The sequence below is a fragment of the Lycorma delicatula genome, chromosome 3 (genome assembly GCF_047948215.1).
Source record: "Lycorma delicatula isolate Av1 chromosome 3, ASM4794821v1, whole genome shotgun sequence".
NCBI lineage: Eukaryota > Metazoa > Arthropoda > Insecta > Hemiptera > Fulgoridae > Lycorma > Lycorma delicatula.
Genome location: NC_134457.1, coordinates 83,087,246 through 83,112,444, shown reverse-complemented (window position 1 = coordinate 83,112,444; position 25,199 = coordinate 83,087,246). Strand labels below are relative to the sequence as shown.

At 28.5% G+C, this 25,199-nt stretch overlaps 1 protein-coding gene across 2 annotated transcripts in view; it reads right to left on the bottom strand.

Annotated features, from left to right (window-relative positions):
* LOC142321750 (protein spitz-like) overlaps positions 1-25,199 on the bottom strand; it is a 429,978-nt gene that overhangs the window by 313,967 nt on the left and 90,812 nt on the right. Inside the window, exon 1 of one of the 2 annotated variants that reach the window (XM_075360092.1) lies at positions 9,761-9,802. The exons of the other annotated variant lie outside the window; for it this stretch is intronic. The gene's annotated coding sequence lies outside the window, so the exon portion shown is untranslated. Of the gene's footprint in view, positions 1-9,760; positions 9,803-25,199 lie in introns of those variants that run through there. 2 annotated transcript variants of the gene reach the window in all.

The following is a 25,199-nucleotide window of genomic DNA, read 5'->3' as shown; positions in this document are numbered from 1 at the left end:
TAAATTCTTTCTATCAGCAAGCTGTCGCTTATTTAAAAACATCTTAACTTTACATGAAATATAAAACTATTCATCCAACATACGAACATACTCTTTATACTAAACGTAAATCGGTATACATTCTAAAAGAGTATTATTAATCGTATAACGATACAATGACGCATTTACATTTTTTGAATACATTACCTACCGTATAATCTTCCAGTTTCCCGTATCGGTATCATCTGTTATGTGATAAAACACCGGTCCACACAAAGACGTCCAAGATTAGAAAAGCCCTCGATTCGTCTCTAATTCTTCCATTACCACAAAAGCTATAAAAGTGAAATTTGGCTTGTTCATTCCTAAAGGAGTCTTTAGGAAAAGCAAGTAAAATTTATCCACGTAAATTAGCAACAAATTCTTATGAGTTAAATTAAAAAAAGGATAACACGACCAGATGTGCTGGATTACTTGAAACCTGGTAACGACGTTCCCCTTATATAAGTTACCAGTACGAACGGAATTTTTCCTAATTCATCTTTGAATGAAAACCAGCGTACTTCTGCCAAGATAAGATAAATCACTGTAATGTGTCTGGGATTATTAATTCCAACAATTCTTCGGAGTTAATATACAGAGTGATTCAGGAGGAAAGGGAAATAATTTTGGAACCGATTCTAGAACTTGAAATAAGGAAAAAATTCAAACAAACATATGTTAGAAAACGCTTTGTTATCGAGTTACGGCTAGCGGGAAATTTCGTTCGAATTTCAGTTCACCCCGGTGAAATCAGGTCATACTGAAATTTTTATGGAGTTATATAAAGGGGTTTCTTATTTTTTTTGACATAAAAAATCGAATAAAACAGGTCTCAAAACTATATCTCCCGTACTTTTCATGATATCCCACGTGAGTCAAAAAACTTCACCGACGAAAAATACGGTTTGTTAGGTTTTAAGTACAACTTTATTAAACGACCGCTAAATGCGAAAATACCACTGAAATCATCAATTCAATGTATATTAAAAACAAAATAAGAATCAACTTTTATTATGAAAAACAGCAAACCTTGACTGAAAAATGTTATGTTGTAAAAATTAAAAACTAATTTAATTAAAAATTAAAAGTTTTTAGTATAATAAATTTTAGACTTTTGTAAAATTAGGCTGGCAACACTAATTGCATGCATCGAAAATAATTTAAATACTTGTGTCTAATTATTTTTGAGAATCAAGTAATATAGTGTTTTTGTATTTGTTGTGCTCGACTGTACCTACAGTTTACAATTGAATCTGAATTTAAACAGGTGAAATTCCGTTTTGAACCTGTGTTTGAAAAATTCCGCGTCAATTCAATCAAACAGAATGTGCCAATATGATTTTTGTTCACGACTTTTGCGGTGGAAGTGCTATAGTATTTTGTAGAATGTTTAATAATCTTTTTGAGAATGGATACTTCCCAGCGCTCATTTCATCTGAACGTCAACCGGTACATTGGGACGAAAAGAGCACATTCTTCAGCTGATATATCTTACTCCAACAACGAGCACGTGAAGCATTTCTACACGATTTAAAATTCCACAAAGTATAGTACGGAGGACATAAAACATGCTCACGGACTGTGTCCATATCACCTTTAGAAAGTTCAACACCTCCAGCAGGGTGACTGTACCACACGACTGTAGTTTAGTCAATCAATGGATTAACAATCATTACCACTTAATACGTCACATACTATTTTCGGATGAAGCTAGTTTTAACCGTACTAGCACATACAACACACGGAAATCACATCGGTGGTTTAAGAGAGCCCATTTGCTGTAGTTAATCAAATTTCCAGCAACGATTTTTGATAAACGTTTGGTGTGGCGATGGACAACCAATTAATAAGCCCTTTCATACTAGAACAACGTGTTACGGGTAGAAATTATCTAGAATTGTTGAACAATGAATTTCTTACGATGCTTAAAAAGTTCTCATCGGTGAAACGAATTGAATTGTGACTATTAATAAAATGATTGAGTTCCAATACATTTCACGAATGAAGTAAGAATATATGAAAAATTTACTGATAAATGGATAGTCCGTAGAGTGCCGATAAATTATCACCTCGAACACTGAACTTTACTCTCTTAGATTATTGTTTATGGGATGGATGAAATTTAAAGTATACAAGAAAAACGTACACACATGTAATAGACTGATCGCTTGCATTCTCAGTGCTGCTGCCCTAATCAAGAACGCGAAGATATCATTAGATTGGCGACAGAAAATGTAAGGAAACTAGTTGGAAAGTACTTCGATGCCAATGGTGGATTTTTCGTACATTTATTGTAAATTAAAACAGTTACACCACAGTGTATTTTCTTTTAGAGTAAATTAAAAGTATCTTAATTTTTCAAAGGTCTAATTTATTATACATAATTAAAAAAAGCTGTTTTTAATTTTTACAAATTATACAATTTTCTGTTTTGTTTTTAATAATAAAAGTTGATCTGTTTATTATTTTTCATAGACTTTACTATATCAATTTTATCAGAATGAAAATCTCTACAAGTTTTGATAATAAAATTTACCTATTTATTTATTAGTCATATAACAACGTTTTTGTACTTCAAACTTTAAAAAACGTGTTTTTTCGTCACCGAATCTTTCTGTTTTACGTAGGATATTATGAGTTACAATTCTGAGACCTGTTTTATTCAGTTTTTTAAGTTGAAAAAAATAAGGTTTCTCTTTATATAACGCCTTAAAAATTACAGTAAGACTCCCATTTCACCGGGGGAACTGAAATCCCTAGCCGGAAAAAGATAAAGGTTTTTCGGACATATGTTTGTTTGAATATATTTTCAATATATTTAAATTTTTCAATTTTAAGTAGTTTAATTACTTAGGTAATTACGATAAAAAAGCGGTTTGGATCCATAATATGCATAATATATCAAATTATTAATTTCATTAGATTACTGCGAATCTCATTACAATATGTTGCGTTGAGTTACAAATGTAAGGTCAAAGTCTTACTTATCTTCCCACGTGACAAATTTTTAAAACTATCAAAACATATGTAACACGAGTTTAACAAAACTGCTATGAACAGCGTATTATTAGAAAACAATTACGTAAAAATCCATTATTCATATCAACACAAATAAATAAAACAGTAATAAAAAATGAGATAGTTCTTGTTCATTTTTTTAAAAATAGAAGCTCGAAAATAAATTAATAAAAATAATGTATAAAACACTCATAAAAAAGTAGTTGGAAATAATAAAAACCTTTTACCCATAGTGACTGAAAAGAACGTTATCAGTACGAAGAGTAAAAAACAGAAAGTGACCGCAAAGAGAGACTGAAGACTGTTAATATGCATAGATAGCATCTGAACATACATATTCGTAGACAAAATACGAGTTCCCTTATATGCAAATCAAACATATATATTTTACATAGATTATTGTAAAAAATTAGCAACCGCAAAGTTAAACTTGCACCAAATGGATGGAGATAAGAACCTCTTAATCTTCATCTCCCTGTTTATCACCATACTCCTAGGAGACTCCGACTCCAAACTTTAATAGTATCAATGTTTCATACGTCACCTTGTAAAATGTGAAAATTTTTGGTCCACTCAATCTGAGTTATTATTCCTAATAGATCTTAACAAACACGCGCGCACTTAAATATTCACGAAAGAACAAAATTTCTTCTTTTTTATACTTCTTAAAGTTTCGTATTCCCCAAGCAAAAAAAAAAAGTGGAAAGGAAATTGTTTTCACTATGATCACTCTTTTCCCTTCTTATAGTATATTACATTACCAATTATCGATATTGTCGATAAATAAATAAGATGTAAGCATTAACACAGCATGAGTTAAATTCTTTCGATTAACTATAAATAGTTTTCGTACACATCATATTGTCTAAATTATCTTTCCATATCAAAAAGTTCACATAAGCTTCTGGTTGCGGTTTATAAAGGACCCTCGCAAATTTAATTAATCTATTCGTACTTCCTGCAACGTTTATATGATTAAATGATCTTAAGATATTTTTTCAATATTCACACAAATTACGATCCTGGTTTTATAAAGAATAAATAAATAACATAATAATAATTTATTTAATTTCATGTGCATTTTACACAAGAGTCCCGACCGGCGTGCATCAAAATTCAGCAACTAAGCGGATATTGCAAGAATGGGAAAGAACTTTACGGAAATCATAAAGCGTGCATTTGCCTCATGTATACGAAGGCCACAGACTCACACTTACACGTACATTATGTTCATTACAATACTACTGTCATTCTTTCATTCATACCCTAAAACAAACAAGTCTTTGTTTTAATAATACCTTTTACTTATATAAAATCAAAATCTTTCTTTTAAAATATGTTTCACGTACAAAAACGGAAAGCCTTATTATCCAATACAAAAAACATATAGAAATATTTAAAAAAAACACAAAGTTTCATTATTAGTACCATCAGATATGTAATATTTACTATTTCGTCTATAATTAATAAATAAACAAAGAATTATTTATTATAATTAACATTTAAACTATCCAAAATGAAACAAATTTCAAATAAAACTATAATATAGAATACGAATTACGTAAGTAAAGCGAAAAAAATTATCGTAGAAAAATAAACGTTGAAATAGAAAAAAATCAATGATAGTCGTCTAAATCTAAATTTTTTTCTATACTACAAACATTGAACTGAAACTTATATAGTTTTGATAAACTAAAAATGTATATTCAAATAAAATATAAAACAGTTCTGTAATACTTCCATTATATGAATTACGAAAATCTTCATAGATCTAACAGTAGAATAGAATCTAATAGCATGCTACTATTAGAAAAGTATGCATCGCTTACACTTAATGAAATGTAATAAACTTCTGGCAGTAATTCGACTATTCTGGCAGTAATTCGACTATTTTCGAACTAAAAACAGATAATGATGAAAATGTTTCGAAACGATCGGATGTGATTTCATGATGGTCGGATAAATAACCGAATAAAGAGTAGGATGGCATCATCCTGCCGGATTGAAAACGGAGAAACCCCGGGCGAGGGAAAGGATCTTTTCCTCAAAAGTGCGGTTGCCTAAAAGAACTACAATCCAAATCACAGAAACGGACAGACTATGATTTATTTGCGGTTTACTTGTAATAAAATAAAAAATTATATTTGGATATATAAAATAAATAGTAGTTTTATATGTATATAAAACTCACTACTGATTTAAATTAAGAAATTATTTTTTTTGGCAGAAACCAAAAATGAAATAATGAAAGGAATGGATTTATTATAAAAGAGGCAATTTCAGCATGAAAATCTATAATAATAAAACAAAAATAATGAAACTGTGAAGAAAGAAGAAAAGTGAGAGATTAAATATTAAGACAGGAGAATACTAAGACTTAATATTAGGAGAATACGAATACGTAAGTTACGTACGCGATTGAATGTTGTTAACGTGGTGAAATTACAAAAGATGGATGAAGTAAAATGGATATAAGAAATCAGAATTTTACGTGCAAAGAGGTCTTTTATGCAGAAAAGAAATCGGCTAGCATCAAATATTATGTAAGAATTAAAAAGAAACCGTTTCATGGTAGTGAAACATGGACATTAGGAAAAACAAAAAAAAAAAGAATTTGAAATACGGTGTTGCAGCAGGTCGTTGAAAATCAGATGGGTCGATCAAATTGGAAATATTTCAATACCAATATGAAAGGAGAGAAATTTCTGACACTGGCTGTTAACAAGACGAACTAGGTCGCGGTAGGCCACGTATTAAGAAATTCAAATCCAGTTAATTTGATCGATACAAGTACACGTAGAAGGTCAAAACTGTAGAAAACAAGATGAAACATATGATACAAATTATATATTTTATTTGAAGGATGAAAATTAAATATGTAGAGGTTAGAAGATTAGCACAGAACAGAAATAAATGGAGAATATCATCAAACCGGTCAAGCTGGTTGAAAAAATTAAACGTAATTACGAAACGACCTAAAATTTATGAAGGTAAGAATAAAAGTTTATATTTTAACACATGTTAATCGCATATTTATTGTTGAACTTCTGTACTGTAACACGCTTCTGCAAAAGTGTGATATATCAAATTTAAAAAAACGGAAATTGCATACATCAAAGACATAAGAATTCTTCCAATTAATCTAAAAATTCGATAATGCAAATGCAAATGATCTGGTACCGCGATATTTAAACGAGTTTTTAATAATATAACGAAAAATATAGGAGGTTTAAAACGTTACTTACAAAATTATAACAGCTTTCTATAACAGGATCTTCTATCGTTCTAGAAAGAGTTTACGGGGTTAAGTCTCTAAGGTATCTTGACCAAAAAGTAACTTCTTATAGTTTATTTTAACACGTAAGTGTTAAAATAAACATCAAATGGTACTTACGTATTAACGCCACCGCAGCTAAGCTTTATTTAAAAACAAAGTAGTCTGATTTCGGTAGAAAATGAGACGATGTAGAGTTTAACATTTCAAAACAGTCTCTATTAATTTTAATAAATGGTTGTTTATATTTATTTATTTTATAAATATAATTTAGCCAAACTTAACCTACGCTCGCTTCGCTCGCTAATCTTGACTAATTAACAGGAGTGTTTTGATTATTTAAATAACAAATAATTGCAATAATTACTGAATTTATTAAATTAATACTCAAAAAATTACAGTGTTAATTAGACAAGGTTAGCGAGCGAAGCGAGCGTAGGTTAAGTTTGTTTGCTTAAATTATATTTATAAAATAAATAAATATAAATATCCATTTTTTATAATTAATAAAGAGACTGTTCATTTTCCACCGAAATCCGATTGACTACTTTGTTTGTAAATAAAGCTGTAGCTGCGGTGGCGTTAATACGTAAGTACCCATCAAATATTCGATGTCAATTCGGAGTCTAGCTACAATCCGGAGATTTTTACTTTCTTGGAATCATATCTCTAGAGCTATGCTGCAAGAACGAAAGTATGGTAAAAAAAATGTACCAGTAAAAATAAATGGGTATAGGTGTAAAAAAAAAAATTGTAGATACGTTAGATATGTTGGCTTATTTGAAATTTAATAACTTTTGACTGGATAAACCGATTTTGATGAGATTTTGTAGTCTCTTGTATATGAGACAATCTGTTGGTAAAATCTGGAGCCAATTGGAGGTAGATATTTTTAGGGGGGGTGAGGGAATAGATAATCATAATCATAAACATAATCCCACTTTATATTATGGCTAGTACATTCGTGCAAGCTTGTTTCACCATTTTTTTTTTAATTTTCCACTAAATTCCACCTTCCCCAAAAATTGAAAAACGATCTTTTTATTTATTGCATAATTTTAACAGATGTTTTTATGTCTTCCTAAGCGTAGTAGTAGTAGTAGTAGTAGTAGTAGTAGTTCAATAATAATAATAGTATAATGACCTAAAAGAAGATACTTTGGAGGCAATATTGGAGTGGGGGAGCCGATCAAAGTTAAAAAATATCGAGTGTTTGAATTTTTAAAAAGTTTTTAGTTTACTTTTAATAATAATATTAAAAAAAGAAATCTTACGTAGCTTTTTTTAATGGTTTACATTATTCAGTAGATTTTTTTTTTAGTTTCTTCCATTTATAAATATATATAGTAATAGTAGAAAAATCAAAAAAGTTTCTTGGGAGGTGATTTTGGGAGTGGAGGGAGCAGAAAAGTAAAGAAAAATCCATTTTTTAAATTTTTTTGTTGCGTTATTTTACCACAATATAAGAATAAATAATAACCAACGCCAGGAAAGTATAACAAATTTGATGTTAACCGTTTTAATCAGGATGTTAAAAAGAAAATTTAAACATCAACTGTTCTGAAGAATTGAAACATATTAGATCACAAGAATCTGTCGATAAACGGGCTCAAACCAGATTTTCACTTAGGCTATCTACCTCTCAAAAGTTTTAATAGGGATCTGGTTCAATTAAATCATAACATAAATACATATCTTATAGAATTCATAATATTTTGTTATGAAAATTCCAGATGACTGATAATTTTCAAATATACTGAGAAAAATTATCGAATTAATCTCTTTAAAAGAAGAAGATCCACGGTACGAAAGAGCATTAATACTAAATAAAACATTACATTCTATAAATTCTTTTGACAGTTAATTCGTATGAACTATAAATCCTGAACTAAGAAAATCAAAACAAATACAGAAAATATAAGGAATTTGGTTAGAAAGAAAACAGATAACTACAGAGCACGCACAACAACAAAAAACCGCTTAGATAATGAAAAATTCACTCATTAAAAATCCATTACTACAACAAAATAATACCGTCCCAGCAACATAAATTACAATATTTTTCAAGTTAAATCCTGTGAAAATTTCTTTCGTCTATATATCAATTCAAGTAACATAATTACAGTATTTTTATTCTCTTTTAAATTACATTCCCACCAAAGAATTTTTTATATTATTTAAATGTAAAAATTCATAAGAATATTAAATATTACATCCTTATCGAAGAATTCATAAGATAGAATGTTAACGTAGTAAAATAGAATTAAAAAAACAACGTCTAGAAATATTTAAATTTCATAAATTACTTAAATAAAATGAGAGAATTATTTATCTTAATATATCATTAAATAAAAATTTTATTGAAGAAACGTTCATGTGTTTTACAGTACTTATAACACATTTTCAGTAATTTTACAAGAATCAAAGAGTTGTTATTATAATTGAAAAAACGAAAAGCCAAGCTCCAGTACACAAAAATGAGATAAAAATTATTTTTTTCCACGTTAAATCTGTACGTAAAACAAACAATACGGAAACTATAACAGAAATTTTAGAGCCAACCGGACATAACTGGTAAAAAAAAATTAAATTAAATATTCTGTGCAAATTAGCAAATAATATGACTGACGACGTCACTTGCAGGATTGGATATCTTCTACATTTCAGTGGGCGTGGTACGCGCAAATGAAACGTATACTCGGCTACCAGTGAAGAAGACAACGAAAATCACTTCACGCCTCACTTTCCCAGCAGCCCGTCATCGGATCTTAAGAATAGCTAAGTCGCTTTCCGAAATGATTCGTGATTGCTACCGGGATGCTTAAAAATCATTACGGTTACGGCACTTACGGTACACAAATATACGGCTTATAAGGGATGATGTACACATGATTTCATGTTAATTTATAGGTTTATTTATAGTAATTTCCGTTTTTACTGCGGATAAAAAAATGGTCAAACTATGAGGTGTTTCGGCTATGAAAACTGGACAGTCGAAAACTTATTTAAAATTGCTTAACAGAAAATATTACAATATAAACTTAAATGAAAAATTTTACTTCGATTTCACTAATACGACAGTGCAGCGTATAATATAAAAAAGCTGGTTTTAAAACAGACGGGAATCGTTCTTGCGAAAGTGGAGAATTACTGATTGAGAGTGGGCAGCTGTTAAGAAGGAAACATAACAGCGTAACGAACACGCTTCACTCCCTCGTTGTTACCGCCTCATTCCTTCTTTTTCTCTTTGCTGTCTTCTCCATTGTCATCTTTTCAATTAGACTAGATAATAGTACATTCATATCATGCCAAACTTAAGTATTAAAAAAAAGAAACGTATAATGTATACCGTCAAAAAATATACTATGAATATGATACGAATTCATACACGTAAATAATACAAAAAAACTGAGTACAAGAAATATAAGAAAATCTCCTTATACGTACCTATTTCTGTAAATTCTAAAACAGCATTAAACAAATTCAGATGTAATATGTTTATAAACAAGGAAAATACAATAAAACAACACATTAAAGTAACTTAAATACTGAACTATTTAAATACTAAATTTTAATAATAAAAAATAGAATAGAGATAACCTTGTACACGATTGCGACTATTAAAATTCTGTATTATATTTTTATAAAATTAGCACAATGATATCAAATAAACACAATTAACACATTCGATTAAGCAATTGATAAACAAGTATTTACAAGAAAAAGGAAACTTTTTATGATAATCAGCTACAATAGCTCACATTAAGTAAAAAAAATTTACATATCATGAAGAACTAAAAAAAAAGTTTTAATAACACATAACTGTGATTTGTAACAAACCTTTTTTTTTTTTTTTTTTTAGCTAGTTCAGATTTTAAATGTCGTTATACATTAACAATGAAAGCTTTAAATATTACGGAACATTAATCCAAAAAATGTACAGCAACCCCTACAATTGAAAGATTTCGTAAACTGTAAAACACCTGAAAAGTTTGCTAATTTCCGATTCAGAAAGATTTATATTTTACGTTCGTATAAACGTGAACTAAAAGCCCGTAAATAATGGACAATAACAGAAACCCAAGCTTTCAATGTTTTATCATTAAAAAAAAAAAAAAAAGGTTGTAGGTGACCAGACACACGAGATACAAAAATAATAAAAACAAAATAGTTGGTTCTTTACAACCACCTTTTTATTGTTTTAAGTCGTTCATTATGCAGCAGCCAGTTCCTATTATGTATGGAGTTAATATTTCGTTGAGGTAACGAACATCGTCTACATTTAGAAGGGCCTAGCACCATGATATGCAACAATGCATTCGGCATGCTGAAGAACAACACAAGAAACTTACCGTTAAGCTAGGCATAGATGTTTGTTACACTTTGGAATGATTGTATCAGTCTGATGAGCCGTTTACATTATATAAGGGTAAAGCAAATTTTAATGAAAGACTTCCAGAACATTGAATAGATCGAAGAGGTTGTAAATATGATGCAAGTTATAAACAGATATTACTTAAAATAAGCACACTGCAAATCTGTAGAAGGGAAGCATTTGGAACATTCCTTGTAGAATGATATGCATCCCAAATTTATTGTAATAAGTAATTTATGACCAAAAATATTTAACATTAACATAAATTTTCATAATGTTAAATTATCATTTACATTAACATTAAAACATTTGTAAAATAAAATATTGTGTTAATTAAAGTACATAATATCAGTTGACCAGGCCAATTAATTAGTAGTACTATTGCAAATTATTAGTTATTGTATATTATTATTACTAATTATAATGAAGGCTGTTTTATAAGTTATTAATTTCAACATTAACTTAACGTTTATTATTGGACATAATTCTGAAGGTAATTCGAAATACAAAAGTTACTATGGGGCGTTTTACCTCGTTTTATTACTACCGCGATTTTCGAAACTTTGATTGCTTGTTAACTCGAAGGCGTATATATCGTGAAACGGTTTTCACCATCGATTTTCTTGTAAAATTTTACATTAAAATCATCTATCAAATGTCTACCTTCCTATTAAAAAAAAGCTTGATTCAATTTCAAGATTGCAGACAAAAATTTAAAACATCATAGAAACTATGAAGATCCGCACTTACCTCCTATTACCTCTCAGTTTTGAAATATGAAGCCCCATACTTTAATATCACTCTATATATAAATTTACATAAAGCACATTCAGTTTTTAAGATTTTCTTTTGCAATATTATTAAGTTAAGGTAAATGTAATAAAATGACAAAATAATATTCAGTAATTTAACGATTAAGTAAAGTAAAGAAAAGTAACATACGAGGAAAATAAACGTTGAACTAATTTAAATATAGTAACTGTGTTACCGTATTTAAAGACCAAGTATCGGTTTCTTGACAACAAACCAACACTGAATGCTTAGTCTGCCAATAAATAAATAAATTGAAATAAGTTTATGGTAGCATGAAAAACGGCCACCGATCATCGATTTACAATTCTAGTCAGGGACGAGTCTGCATTCCGCACAACATAACTACACTCCGGAACCAGTATACATTCTGATTACCTCGGCACTCTACAATTTACTGTATTGACATTTCATAAATTTTCAAGTGAAAAAATTGATATAACATTTGAAACAACTTTTGTAGAGTACGTTTTTTGTATATTTTGATGAAATGAACCCTCCTAATAAAAATTAATAAAAAATCTATTTTCTGTATCTTTGATTCAATTCGTTTTGGGGGGAGTAGTATTTACAGCTTCTAAGGGTAGCAGTAGATCACAACCAGAGTTAAGCGGAAACTACTGTTGGTAATGTATAATTCTAAGATTCTATTGATAAATTATTTTATAAATGAATTATACGGTAATAATTTTACGATCATGCTGCCTTCGATGTTAAGACAGAATGGGCCAACCAAAATGTTTTACGTGTGGTGTATAATTGGCCGTGGGGGAATTTTTCTTTAACTAATTTGATCAAATTTCATTACTTTGCGTAATGAAATTACGCAAAGTATATATATTAAAAGAAAGAGAGAAATAATTAGAATAATAATACTGTCTGTCTTTACTAAACCAGGCGACAAAATTATTTTTTAAACGACAAACTACTTCGGCCTTATTGTGCTTTCGTCGCCATGTTTAATAAATGATCGACCCTTCTAAAAGTTCTTTCCATCACTTTATTTAAAATAAAATTAAAAGGTTTTCTTTTACGGAACAAATTATTACCCTAACTATGATTTAAAAAAAATAATAATTAGATCATCTTAATTTTTCATGCTTGTTTAACGTATACAAACAATATTTGTTCAAATAATTTCCAACAACACCTGAAGCAAATAGTAGATTTTCTTACTGAATTTATTTTTATATTGATAATATTTTAAGAAAAACATGTAATAAGTACATAAATATACCTTCAAATACTTGTTTTTTATTATTTTATGTACTATTTTTTTGTATTAAAAATGGTAGCTTTTAACTACTTTCTTAAGTTTTTTTTAATTATTTTGCAACGCTTCCGTTTTTTTTACCCTTGAAATAGTAGGAGTACATTCTAACCGTTCCTTACACGTTTTAATCATCATCATCATTTATGTACTGATCGGAACAAAATATTTTTTTACTTGTTGGATGAAAACAATTTTCTAGGAACAGCTAAATATGTCATCATAGGTATAAAATTCCACGTTTTAATAATAACCTTTTTTTTTTCATTTCATTACATTTCCTAAATCATGAAAATAACTCTAAGAAGAAGGTCTAAAAGTACAATATTCTGAAGGATTGTGTTTTGTTGCTGTAGTTTATACTGAAAGAAGAGGAAAAACCACCGTGATTGCTGACTGTGGAATTCTTACATCTCCAGATGGTTACCTAGTCTTAAACAAATACTGTATAATATATTTAAAAAATTTTGCAACCAGCATATCATTTACAGTATGTAGACAAAAATTTGGTACTACATTCAAGAAAATTCAAACTTCTTTAAATGTTTTAAATATTCATGTATATATATTTTTTTAATTTTAATTAATTTACTTCAAATAATAAAGTTTTTACACAGGAATAAATTAGTTCAAACAATTACAAAGTCGCCCATGATAAAGTCCAATTCAATCATCAATTTCATTGACACTCCACAACATTAAATAAAAATATTAGCCGATTTTCAGCAAAATAACAATTAAAATAAGAAAACAATAATCGTCGAAAGATAAACAGTGAGATACTTTAACGGATATCAGACAAATTTATTCTAAAAAAAGATGAATTCATTCAAATTTAAACAAAAAATTAAAAAAATTACGAGAAACACAACAGAATGGAACACAACTGCAAGAAATAATGCCACTAAAAAAATATTTATCAAGACGGCTCAACAACATAAATTAATTTTTCACAAATAAAATTTGTTTACCTACATCTTGACTAAATATAACTGGTTAAGAAATCAATATATCTTACAAATCAGTACGAAACATGTAGATTACATATCAATCTGATTTAATTCTGCTTACACAAATGTAGAATTTCACTAGTTTACGGTTAACCAACAAAACAAAAATACGATTAGATAAACGTAAATTACAAACATTAAAACAAAACAAATTAACAATATGTATAAAATTAACATTTTTACAACATAAATTAAATGATTATTGTCTCAAGGCCATTCATGCATTGTTTCCAAATGGTAATGAATAATAACCGGTCACAAATATTCATTTATTGAATGGTCTTTTGGGATAAATATTTCTTAAACAGCCCTTTAAATATATTTTCTAAATTTATATCTTTTAAACAATGAGGAAGTTAATTATGCAGTTATCACAAAAAAGTTTTCAGCACTTACTAATTTTGCTTTTTTGTATACAAATTTCAGAAAATCTTTTCAAAAGATATCATCTGTTTTAAATATTATTTTTTAATTACCGCACATGATCTTAAAATTATTTCTTTTTTTTAATAATTTTGTAAATCTAATCTAGATTGAAATCTTTTACATAAAAATTAGAAAAGCTGTTTCGGAATTTTAAGCGCATAAAACATACAATACCTTACATAATTACCTTATCGTCAAATAGTTGAGAAAAAATGCAATTTCTACTTCTTAATAACAAAAGTTTAAAATTATTTTTAATTAATGAAAAAAAAAAGTCAAACCAGGAAAACGTCACTGAAATTTGCCCAAATTACATTTTGTAACTACGAACGATAATAAAAAATTCTATTAAGATTTAAAAAAGACGTAACTTAAAACTTAAAATATACTCCCCCTCTGTGAGAACGATCAACAGTATTTCCATCCTGTTAATACTAAAAGCTACGATTAAAAATTTAATCTGACTAGATTAACTAGTTGGAAAAAAAAATTAGACGCCAACACATATACGTTGTAAATTTTGTAAACGAGATGGATGTTTTTATATCTTTAGACAAGGAAACTTTAAAAACATAATGTACAAATATACATTAGTCATTTTTTTTTCAACAGCAAGTGGACCCACTTTTTATTGTATACTTTAATACCCCAAAAAAGTACCAGAACAATACAACTATTTTTTTTCTTTATTTTTTTTACTCTACTCGATATACTAAGAGAGATACACTAAGATAAATAATGGATTCGTGTTGTTTTTTCAACAGAAAAGGATAACTTAACTGAAAGTTTCACACCACCTCTTAATTTTTCTTGCGGCTGTGACACATGTCAGGATTACTTTCTTATTACTGCTTTATAAGAGGCTTATCGTTTTTCTTATAAAGTCAGTTCCTCTGATGAATAGAGTGTAGATCCGCTTTGAATGTAACTCCATTTCAGTGGTACTGATATGTTCCCCCTCAACACGAGTACATTCATGAGGAAGGCAACAGAAAACAACTTCATTTCCGAATTTCTGTAGTAGCTCGACTTAGAATTTTATTATTCTTAAGAACGGCTATGTCGTTTCCGAAAGCCACTCGTGATTCTTGTCGGGTCGGGTACATACGTTTATGATTTTAATAATTTATATACATATCGATGTTACGAGGGATAATATTTGGATGACATTATATTAGTTTTATAAAAGTTTCGATTTTGATACCTTCACGTCACGTACTGCTGAATATTAACAGCATTTCGGTGGCTATGTATGCTGTTTTACGACAATGCATTCGATCTACTGAAAAATCAAACGGCAAAACATTCCACTCCACAGTTTTCGTAATAAATCTAGCATGGGTGATTATTAATGGTTACGTCGTTATTGGGAGTGACTTGTAACTAAACTCATCCAGCTAAAATTCATGTGAAGTGCTAAACTTTTAAGGTCATGGCATTAAAACAAACAAAAGAATAATTTAAAATTGTAAATCGAAACATTCATCACCAAAAAGTTTCAAATGGATAATGTTAAATCATTATTAATGGCGACAACATAGTTTCTCATGGAAAATAACGCATTACTTCTTCATTCTAATTTCAAATATTTCTTAGAGCATGATTAATGTAAAAAAATCTTAGATAAAAGCACCACTACTGAAAGTTGTTTTTTCTGAGGTTTAATGTTTATTTATAATGCAACCAGTCCTTGTGGTGAATAAGAGTTAAATCGTTACTTGTAGCGCTGACGTATCACCCTGCATTCGATAGGCTTGGTATGGCTGATACAAAGCATATTCTATTTAATGAAGAAGGCAACGAAAAATTATTTCACTTCAAACTTTGATTAGTAATAGTATCGGTTCGATCAAGAAGGCACATCAGCACTTCTCACAGAGAAATAAGTGAAAAAATCAAATTATCTGTAAACACAAAATTATCATGATGTATAGTTTTATTATTGATCTTAGATTCAAGTGATATATATTTTTTGAGATGATTAACTTTTAAAATTTTTGTTGTTAAGATAATAGCTCCTATTACCTTTTCTCCTAAGATCACTATAGTTGCTGTGTTTAGTACTGCTTACTTCTCTTAGCTTCATTCTTTTATCTCTTGTTGACGCGTTTGGGAACCACTCCGTTGTCAAAACTTATTGTACTGATATTTTATATTTCTGTTAATTTTTATATAGCCTTTAGTCAACTCCCCTCCCTACATTTGAAATCATGCCTTATCTGGCCTTCTTCTTGTTTATTTGTTATTAATGATACAACTAATAAACACATAAGTGTACATAACAAATAAACAAGAAGAATACCAGATAAGGCATGACATCAAATATAGAGAGGGGCGTTGACTAAAGCTATATAAAGATTAACAGAAATATAAAGTACCATTACAAAAGTTTTTGACAATTGAGTGGTTCCGAAACGCGTCAACAAGAGATAAAAGAATGAAGCTAAGAGAAGTAAGCAGTGCTAAACATGGGAATTACCTACTAAATTTTAAAAACAAAACAAAATGAAAATAGTATAGAAAAAATTTATTCTTAATGATTTAAAATTACTAGATTCCTTTCCTTCAAGGAATTCTCGTTATTCTTCAAAATGGCTTCGCATCTTCGGAATAAATCCGGTTACGGCATCTAACTACCAAAAAACAGATATTCTTCATGAAGAAAAAACTAAATATCATTTAGAACACTCAAAACATCTCTAATAAAAGAAAGGAAAACTACTTATGACTTGAAATTAAAATCATTTTTTTTTAAATTCCGTTTACCAGAAGTTATAGATGTATAAAAAAAGGAAACATTTGATTTTTCATTTTCTACCTCTTCCATGTTTTTAAAACCTTAAGTACATCTCAATTTTGATTTTGCAAAATTCTTGAGAAAAGAGATCAATTTATATTGGTCGGTCACATCCTGACCTACTTTTTTGGAGTTTTCTCGAACAAATTACTTAACTAAGATTGCAAGTTACTGAAATAAACTGAGATCAATTTTCCATTAACCACTTGACATTATTTATTGTCATTAATGCGAAACATTACCGGTCAATTCCATAAAATAAAATTTTATTTAAAATTTATCAAAAATTCGTAACAGGCTGAATTTTAACTTATAAGAATTTTTGTTTCGGTGCAGAATAATGGAAAAAACTTTTTACGATTTTCGGAGGTGTGTTAAAAAATGGCAAGATTTAATGTTTTCATTGTATTTCAAATAATCCCCAAGAAATAAAAAAAAATATACGTAAAAAACTGGATTACAAGGCAAAAAGGGAGAAAACTTTACAGAATAATTATAATTTCTTTAAGTATTTAGAGAATATAAACAAAATAATTCCCATTTTCAAGAGGGTGTGTTAGGTTTTAGTTCCGAAAATGTTTATTTTTTACCCAAGAAAAGAATTGTCACTATCAATTATAACAAATTTTGATATTTATAAATAAAAGATAATTAATTTTAATAAATATGATATACAGAACCGAAATCTCTCCCCCCTTTATTTCTTTAACATCTATTGACCAATGTCTAAAGATTGTGTATTGTACATTAAACTACAAACAGTAACCGTAAAAATATGAATTTTACTGTAGCCGCTTCATGCTCTATTTATGAAAGCGTCCTTTTATTTATAAGTGCAATCAATAGTTGCATTTCTATTTTATTTACAAAAAAAAGCTAGCCTTTAAAATGTTCTCCTCCACTTCAGCCACTATTTACATCACAGTTATTTACATATTTATTTTATTTTTTTTTTAGACATATTTATGAAAATCTAGACAATCACTACTTTACCAGTACGTATTTTTTAAAACGTTCAAACGGTTTTTTTGATATATTAATCAGCATAAACATAGCCAATATCCAAAAATTCAGCCGATTTGTAATTTCTGTTAGATAAAAAAGCCTTTGATAACTGTATTACAAACGTAATTAACAACAGATCTATACGAATATGTCTGTAAATTTATTTAAAGTCAATTTAAAAAAGCTTCAATCAAACGATACGAGAGCTTTCTTTGATTTAAGGCAAAATATTTTACTCTTAAATAATTTAACTAACTCTTAATTTCTCACCTGTCCCGTACTTTTAAAAATTGAGAAACCGTTTAAACTTTTTAACACCGTATCAAAACTGTTGGTTTAACAATACAGTCACGCGTAGAAGAAATTAAAAAGTCAAATACATACAGTTTGTTAGGTGTTTAACCATAACACTGGTAAACGACCTGACATGACTTACAATTTATTTCCAGAAACGACATACCGTTTTTAATTATAATAAATATTCCATATCGGGTTTATTACGGAAAATTACGTGAGATTTAAGATCGCGTTGGTTTAATTACCCAACTGAATATATAGCTGCAAATCAGCAAGATAAGCCCACTAAAATGCAGACATTATTCAGACTTACGAGTGACACCTTTCACTATCAGTTTTTGGCTATACAGTGACCAACGTTACTTTTGGAAAAAAAAGCAATTTTCGTTGAGGTTAAGAGTACACTTTAGGTGCCTTTTTACAGCCATACGAACGACTGCGACTCTATTTTAACAACTAATTAATGTACCCCTCTCTGTTGTTAAACAATGCATTATATAACGGCTTAACTCTGCAGGGGAACGTTCCAGTTTATTACACTTAACCTCCCTATACTATCATTAAAACAAAAACCAATCAACGAGATAACATGTTGTTCCTTATCGCGTTAATCAATTAATATTTTAGAGGTGACAAATTCTGAAAATAACATCAATTTTAAGTAAATATTGCATAAATAGTATCTCTAAGTAACCAATTTTTTCGGTATATTTAAAACTAGTGGATCCAACAATGCTTCGCTATTGCTAGAATGCTTCCTACAGTAAAAAACCTCACCGATCTCACTACTATATAAACCGTTAAAAAAAAGGTACAGATAAATAACCTAAAACTTCTATTTTACTAAATTTAATGTCGTTTATATATATATACAGAGAGAGAGAGAGAAATCGTCTATATCGATCGTTGCCTATGTCAATATCGACTTCCTCAGACAGTTATCTGATTAAATATTACGTTATTAAATTATTAAATAAATATTATAGAACTAATAACATGTAAACACACCCGAGACAAATAAATGAGAAATTTTCAGCGAAATCGGTTAAGTTTTTAAGTTATTAGGACACACACAAAACGAAGATTGGTTTTATTTATATAGATGACATGTGGATGGATAAAAAATAATAGTTTTTAACATTTTTAAGAGCAACTTAAAAACGTCATCACGGTTTTTTTCTGTATTATTCAATCACCAACTAATAATTTTAAAGATATTTTTGAAAAATGTTAATTTATATGAAACAATAATACGTTGCCCGTTATTTTGTAGGTTTTTCTATGCCTAAAATCCATTTTTACTTCCTTGTACGAAGTAAAGGAAGAATTGTTATCGCGAAAAATTTCAGTTTTCAGATTTCAACGGAAATATCTCACATAACTCAAAAACGATTAGCCGGAGCACTGTTGTAACATCTAGTTGTGCGTCTCCCTTTTTTATTGCAATCGACTGAACCAAAAGTATGCAAAAAAGCCAGAAATCCAAAAAAACTTGAGAGCTTTTGAACGATATATCACACAAGTGATACTTAGATTCATTGGTTCCAGAGTTATATCCAAACAAAAGTTTAATTAATGAAATAATTGGATTTGTAAGGGGAAGGGGCACATCGGTTCGAATCAGACTTATCTCCTTTTTTATTTTATTTATTTTTTTAACATTTTTTTAAAATTAAATATATTGATTTATGATTATTTATCAACCTGTAATTGTTTACAAATTTTTACAATAAATAATTATTCATTAATAACAATAAATAAATAAAAAAATATATGAAAAAAATCAGAAGTTAAATAAAATTTTATGTACTTTCAAAAATGTGTATGTGTAATTTAATAGTCGTACAAAGAAGGCATGTGGTGTCCACATCAGACTTTCTTCTTTGATTCCTTTACGGCAGGATGATAGAATGATATCTTTAAAATATTAAAAACAATATTATAAAAAAAAGTTTAAAAGATTTTCAGTTTAGTAAACAAAAAAAATTTACCGTATAAGACTATTATGACATTTTCTCCTAGTTTTTTATTGTTCTATTTATCATTCATTTTTCAAATTTATTATAATTTTCTTTTCTTAAAGCTTTACGTAGATCCCTTGTAGAAATACTATGTACGTTTATTTATTTATTTTTTAATGCAGACAATACTGTATTTGCAAGAAAAAAATTATCAAAAAATTGTTTTTTCATAAACATTTTTATTTAAAAAATAAAACAACTTTTTTTTTTAATTTTTGGGGGTTATTTCTTATTTTTTATAATGATAAGTTGTCATTTGAAAAAAACTTGGGGCGCATTCGCATTGTTTGTTTTTATTCTATTATTTAGCGTATTACCTTGATACGAGTAGAACATTTATATTCTTTAGAAGTTGGTAAGCTAGAATCATTTTAAAGAGCATTATCTTATTTTTATTAAAAAAGAAAAAAAAACGTTTTACAGGGGAAAAGAAATTTACAGACTAAATTTTAAATAAACAATTTCCTTGTTTTATTAGAATTAAAAAAAAAAGAAATGAAAACATCTTTACTGACACACTTTACAATGTACTATACTCGGTTATCCATAAAAGAAAGGCTGCACAAGAGCTGCGGAGTGCGAATTGTCCGTAGAATAAAATAAAGTGGGTGTGTTAATGAAGATTGAGCTTTCATAAGGAAGTGACGTCACGTTTCCTGGCGGCGCCACTGCCTCCATAATCCTCCAGCCTTCACCTGAATGTGTGTGTATGTATGTGTCTTTTGAGAGCGCGTGTACACGATATAGATTATGAACGATGACCACCAGCAGCATATTCACACATTCATTCATACATTCAATTTATTCAGTACTTCTACCATAAATTACGGCTACCAAATAAACTGCTGGTTAATATCCGAACGACAAATCCTTTTATTCAGTCAAACATACATTAACACCTGCTATGAAAAATGAAATGGTAGCGAAAAAAACAAAGATTCCTTTTTTTATTTTTTGTTGTCTTTTAAGCTACAACGCCAATCAACGTTGTTAGTTGGGAACTACAACGGTAGCTCGCGATCGGATCTAAACATTTTAATAACGTTTTGAAGAAATACACTTTAAACGTCAGAAGAAAAATCGTTAAGGAAAACAGCTACTTCAAAGAGCTTTGTCTTCAATCTTAAAAAATAAAAATGGTGAATGGAATTCGCCATGTTTTTATGAAAATTTCACTATTAAAAAGAAGTACACACACTTATATTATATATATAATATATACACGTTATTTTTGTACAGTAAACGACGATTAACAAAATCTACCGGTCAAAAGTAAGTACAAAAAGAATAAAAATTACGTTTCAAACATCAATGATACATAGTTATATATTTTTAGGATAGAATTATTTACTAATTTTATAATACTTTCATTTATATATCGCACAGAAAGAGGGAATTTCATACTACGATGGATAAAATCATATATTAAATATAAGTTTTATTCAAAAAATATATGGATATCAAACATCGGAACAATCATCAATGTAACAACCACAGATGTAAAACTGAACATTTCCTTATGTATTAAGCATATTAGATTAAGCATTTAATCATATTTAGAATTTTTACTGCAACATACTTAATACTCATATTTTCAGTTTTGGAATATTTGAACGTTTAACAATTAGATTTAAACAAATCCAACAGCCAGTTTGCATACGAGGAACGACCATTAAGAGTTTTTTCTTATTCATTTTGAGCTTTTCAATATTAACAAAAAAATAATAATCCAGTATCAATTAATTAATTAAAGTGTAATATTTTCAATAAAAAGTCAACTAAAACTTATTAAAGTACAATCTCTTGACAGTAATTCTTATCACAGCAATAATCTTTATAAATAATATTACCCTTAGCTATTTTATAATAAATATATATAAATATATATATAAATATTCTTAACTAAATATATATATATATAAAAGTAAATAAAATTCCTTTGAACGGTGTATTATACCAGTTAGTTACAAAAATTACTATCAAATCAATTCCGGGATGAGAGTCACGTTAAAACATTATATTCTTAATCAATAAAATAGTTTAATTACCGATTAAGATAACGTAAAACAATGAAAATATATTTTTTATTACTTCAATAAAAAATTAGTTGAAAATTGTTTTTATTTAATTTACTCTATGTTGACCGAGAAAATACATAAACTAGAAAAAAAAAATAAAGTCGTTCAGTTAAAAAATGATAAAAAATAACTTTTAAGAAGGGAATTTATTATTTGCAAACCATTTGAAAAGTTTTAAAAACATGTTTTCATCTGATAAGGGATTCGTTAAAAAAATAATTTTAAAAACATGCAATTATCACAGGATGAAACTGTAAAATGAAAAAAAAAAATTAAAAATCAATATTTTATGGATATTTTTGGGAAGTTTAAAACAATAAAAAATTTTAAAAAATTGCACAAACTCAATCCTCTCCTAATAAGTAATTTTTTTAAGTCATCATAAAACGTAGATAATTTTTTTTAGCCTCTGGTATCACAGTTAGGTACTGCTACATAGAATGAGATGAAATAATTTTTACTTCCTCGTAAGAAGTAAACTAAGTATAGTGATCGCGAAAAATTTCGGTTTTCAGAATTCAACGGAAATATCTATTTTGACCATCCCTGAATCCATTTTTAGTTTCGGCGTGAGGTCTGTACGTGTATGTATGTATGTATGAAATGTACATATCTCGCATAACTGAAAATCGAATAGCCGTAGGATGTTGAAAGTTTTGGATTTAGAACTGTTGTAACATCTAGTTGTGCACCTCCCCCCCCCACCCATTTGACTGCAATCGACTTAACCAAAAGTGTTCAAAATAGTCCAAAATCCAAACAAATCTGGATTTTGAACGTTTTCTTAACTGCAGTAATAAGCCCTCATTGAGAGCTTTTCAACGATTTTCATAAGTGGTACTTATTTTCATTGGTTCCAGAATTATAATCAAATAAAATTTTAATTAATTTTAAATATTTGGATCTTACAAGAGGAAGGCTTTTTTTTAAATTTCAATATATTGGTTTATTAATAATTTTATTAACCTCGGACTGTAAAAAAAAATGTACGATAAATCATAATTCAATAATAACAATAAAAAAAATGAAAACATATCATAAGTTATTAATGAAATAAAATTTTATGTACTTTTCGTTTTTAAAAAAAAATGTGTAAATATAATTTATCAGGCATACAAGGAAGTCATATAGTGTCTACATCAGATTTCTTAGCGTGTGAAAATACCATACCCTGACCGGGACTCGAACGTGGGACCTCCCGTTAGAATGGCTAGACGCCACGGAGGCCGGGGCTTATATAAAACACCTAAAATAACATTTTGAGCTATTTGAACAAACAAGAAATATTTTAAAAATTTCTTCTAGCTCTATAATAATAAAAAACTATACAAATTATACTTCGTAATTTGTTATTCAGAAAAAAACACAAAAACCCAAAATTTTTAGAGACTAAAAAAAGGAATTAGAAAAATCTGACATTTATTTTCTGGGGTAGGGGTTATCATTTTTTACTACAAACTCGGTGACTTTAGGATTTATTAAATTTTTTATAATAAATTCTAATAAAGGTTGAACGAAAACAGTTATCCAAAAAAGAATTCAACCATCGCTTATTAATTCTTCACTTTAAAAAAAATAAATAAATTCAAAACTGTTCAAACAGCAGATCTAAGTCAACAGGTCAAACAGTAAAAAGAAAAAGTAACTTACAGAGTGGGAGCCTCTATGGAAATATATTTTTCGTTATTACTTCAAGATAGAGCGACTTCATGAAAGCTGACAACGCTACAGCGCTAGCATGGATTCGAAGCCTAGATATTGATGTTTAGTTAGCTTCTATTTGTATCTACCTTACTGAATTCTTATTTTGTTCATAAGTTGTCTATATATGTATATAAACACACTGCATGTATATAATATAAATAAATATAAAAATATGTAAATATAATAAAAAAATAAAAAGATACTTCCTAACTTTATTTTATAACCTAAAAACAATTACGCGGGAGTAACATTCACGTTTAATATTTAGTTTAACTTAAGAGATAGTATCCTCTCAATACTGCTCGACTCTCGTTTGATTTAAAAATAAAAGAAGAATTCCGCGTAATGCAAGATAATAAGTTAAATGCGATTAAATTTCTTACCGATGTCATAAAATGTTTACAGGAGGCGTATTCCAACTAAAGAGTTTTTTTAAATTATTTTCTTAAAATACATTTAAAAAAAATATATAACTCAAATATAGCAGGAAAAATTGAAATTTTGAAGGACTGCGCTGTGCTTCCTTACGGCTGAAATTGCTTTCGTTGATATCAATTCGCTAACGTTATTAGTGCAAAATACATACACACCCTCAAAAATATATATATTAAAAAGTTTGAAATAAGTGTCAGGAAAAAGTTTTTGAAATATTGATCCAAAACTCCTTTTCTGATAAATAATAAACACTTAAAAACTGGAGGAAAATTGTATGACTCAACTAGTACTTTTATAGAAGCACTTTGTAGATAAATAGCAAGTTAATTATCCATTGCTTTATTCGAAGAATTTTATCAGTGAAGTTTCGTATTTTTAGAAATAATATTATTCATGAACACCGGTAATATGATTCTTAACGGTTATCAGATGATGATTTTAACGTATCTGAGTAGAATACATACTAATACTATTTTTTTTAAGTAGATAATCATTTAATAAGCTTAATCTATTTCAATGTGATAAAAGTTTTTAAGGCGTTTATTGTCACTGCTGCACCTTAATTACGTCAGTATAATTTTTACAATAATACGTTATTTCCGTTGCGTTGTTTACTAATTTGGATATGAATATTACGGAAGTGCAATATGTGGGTTTC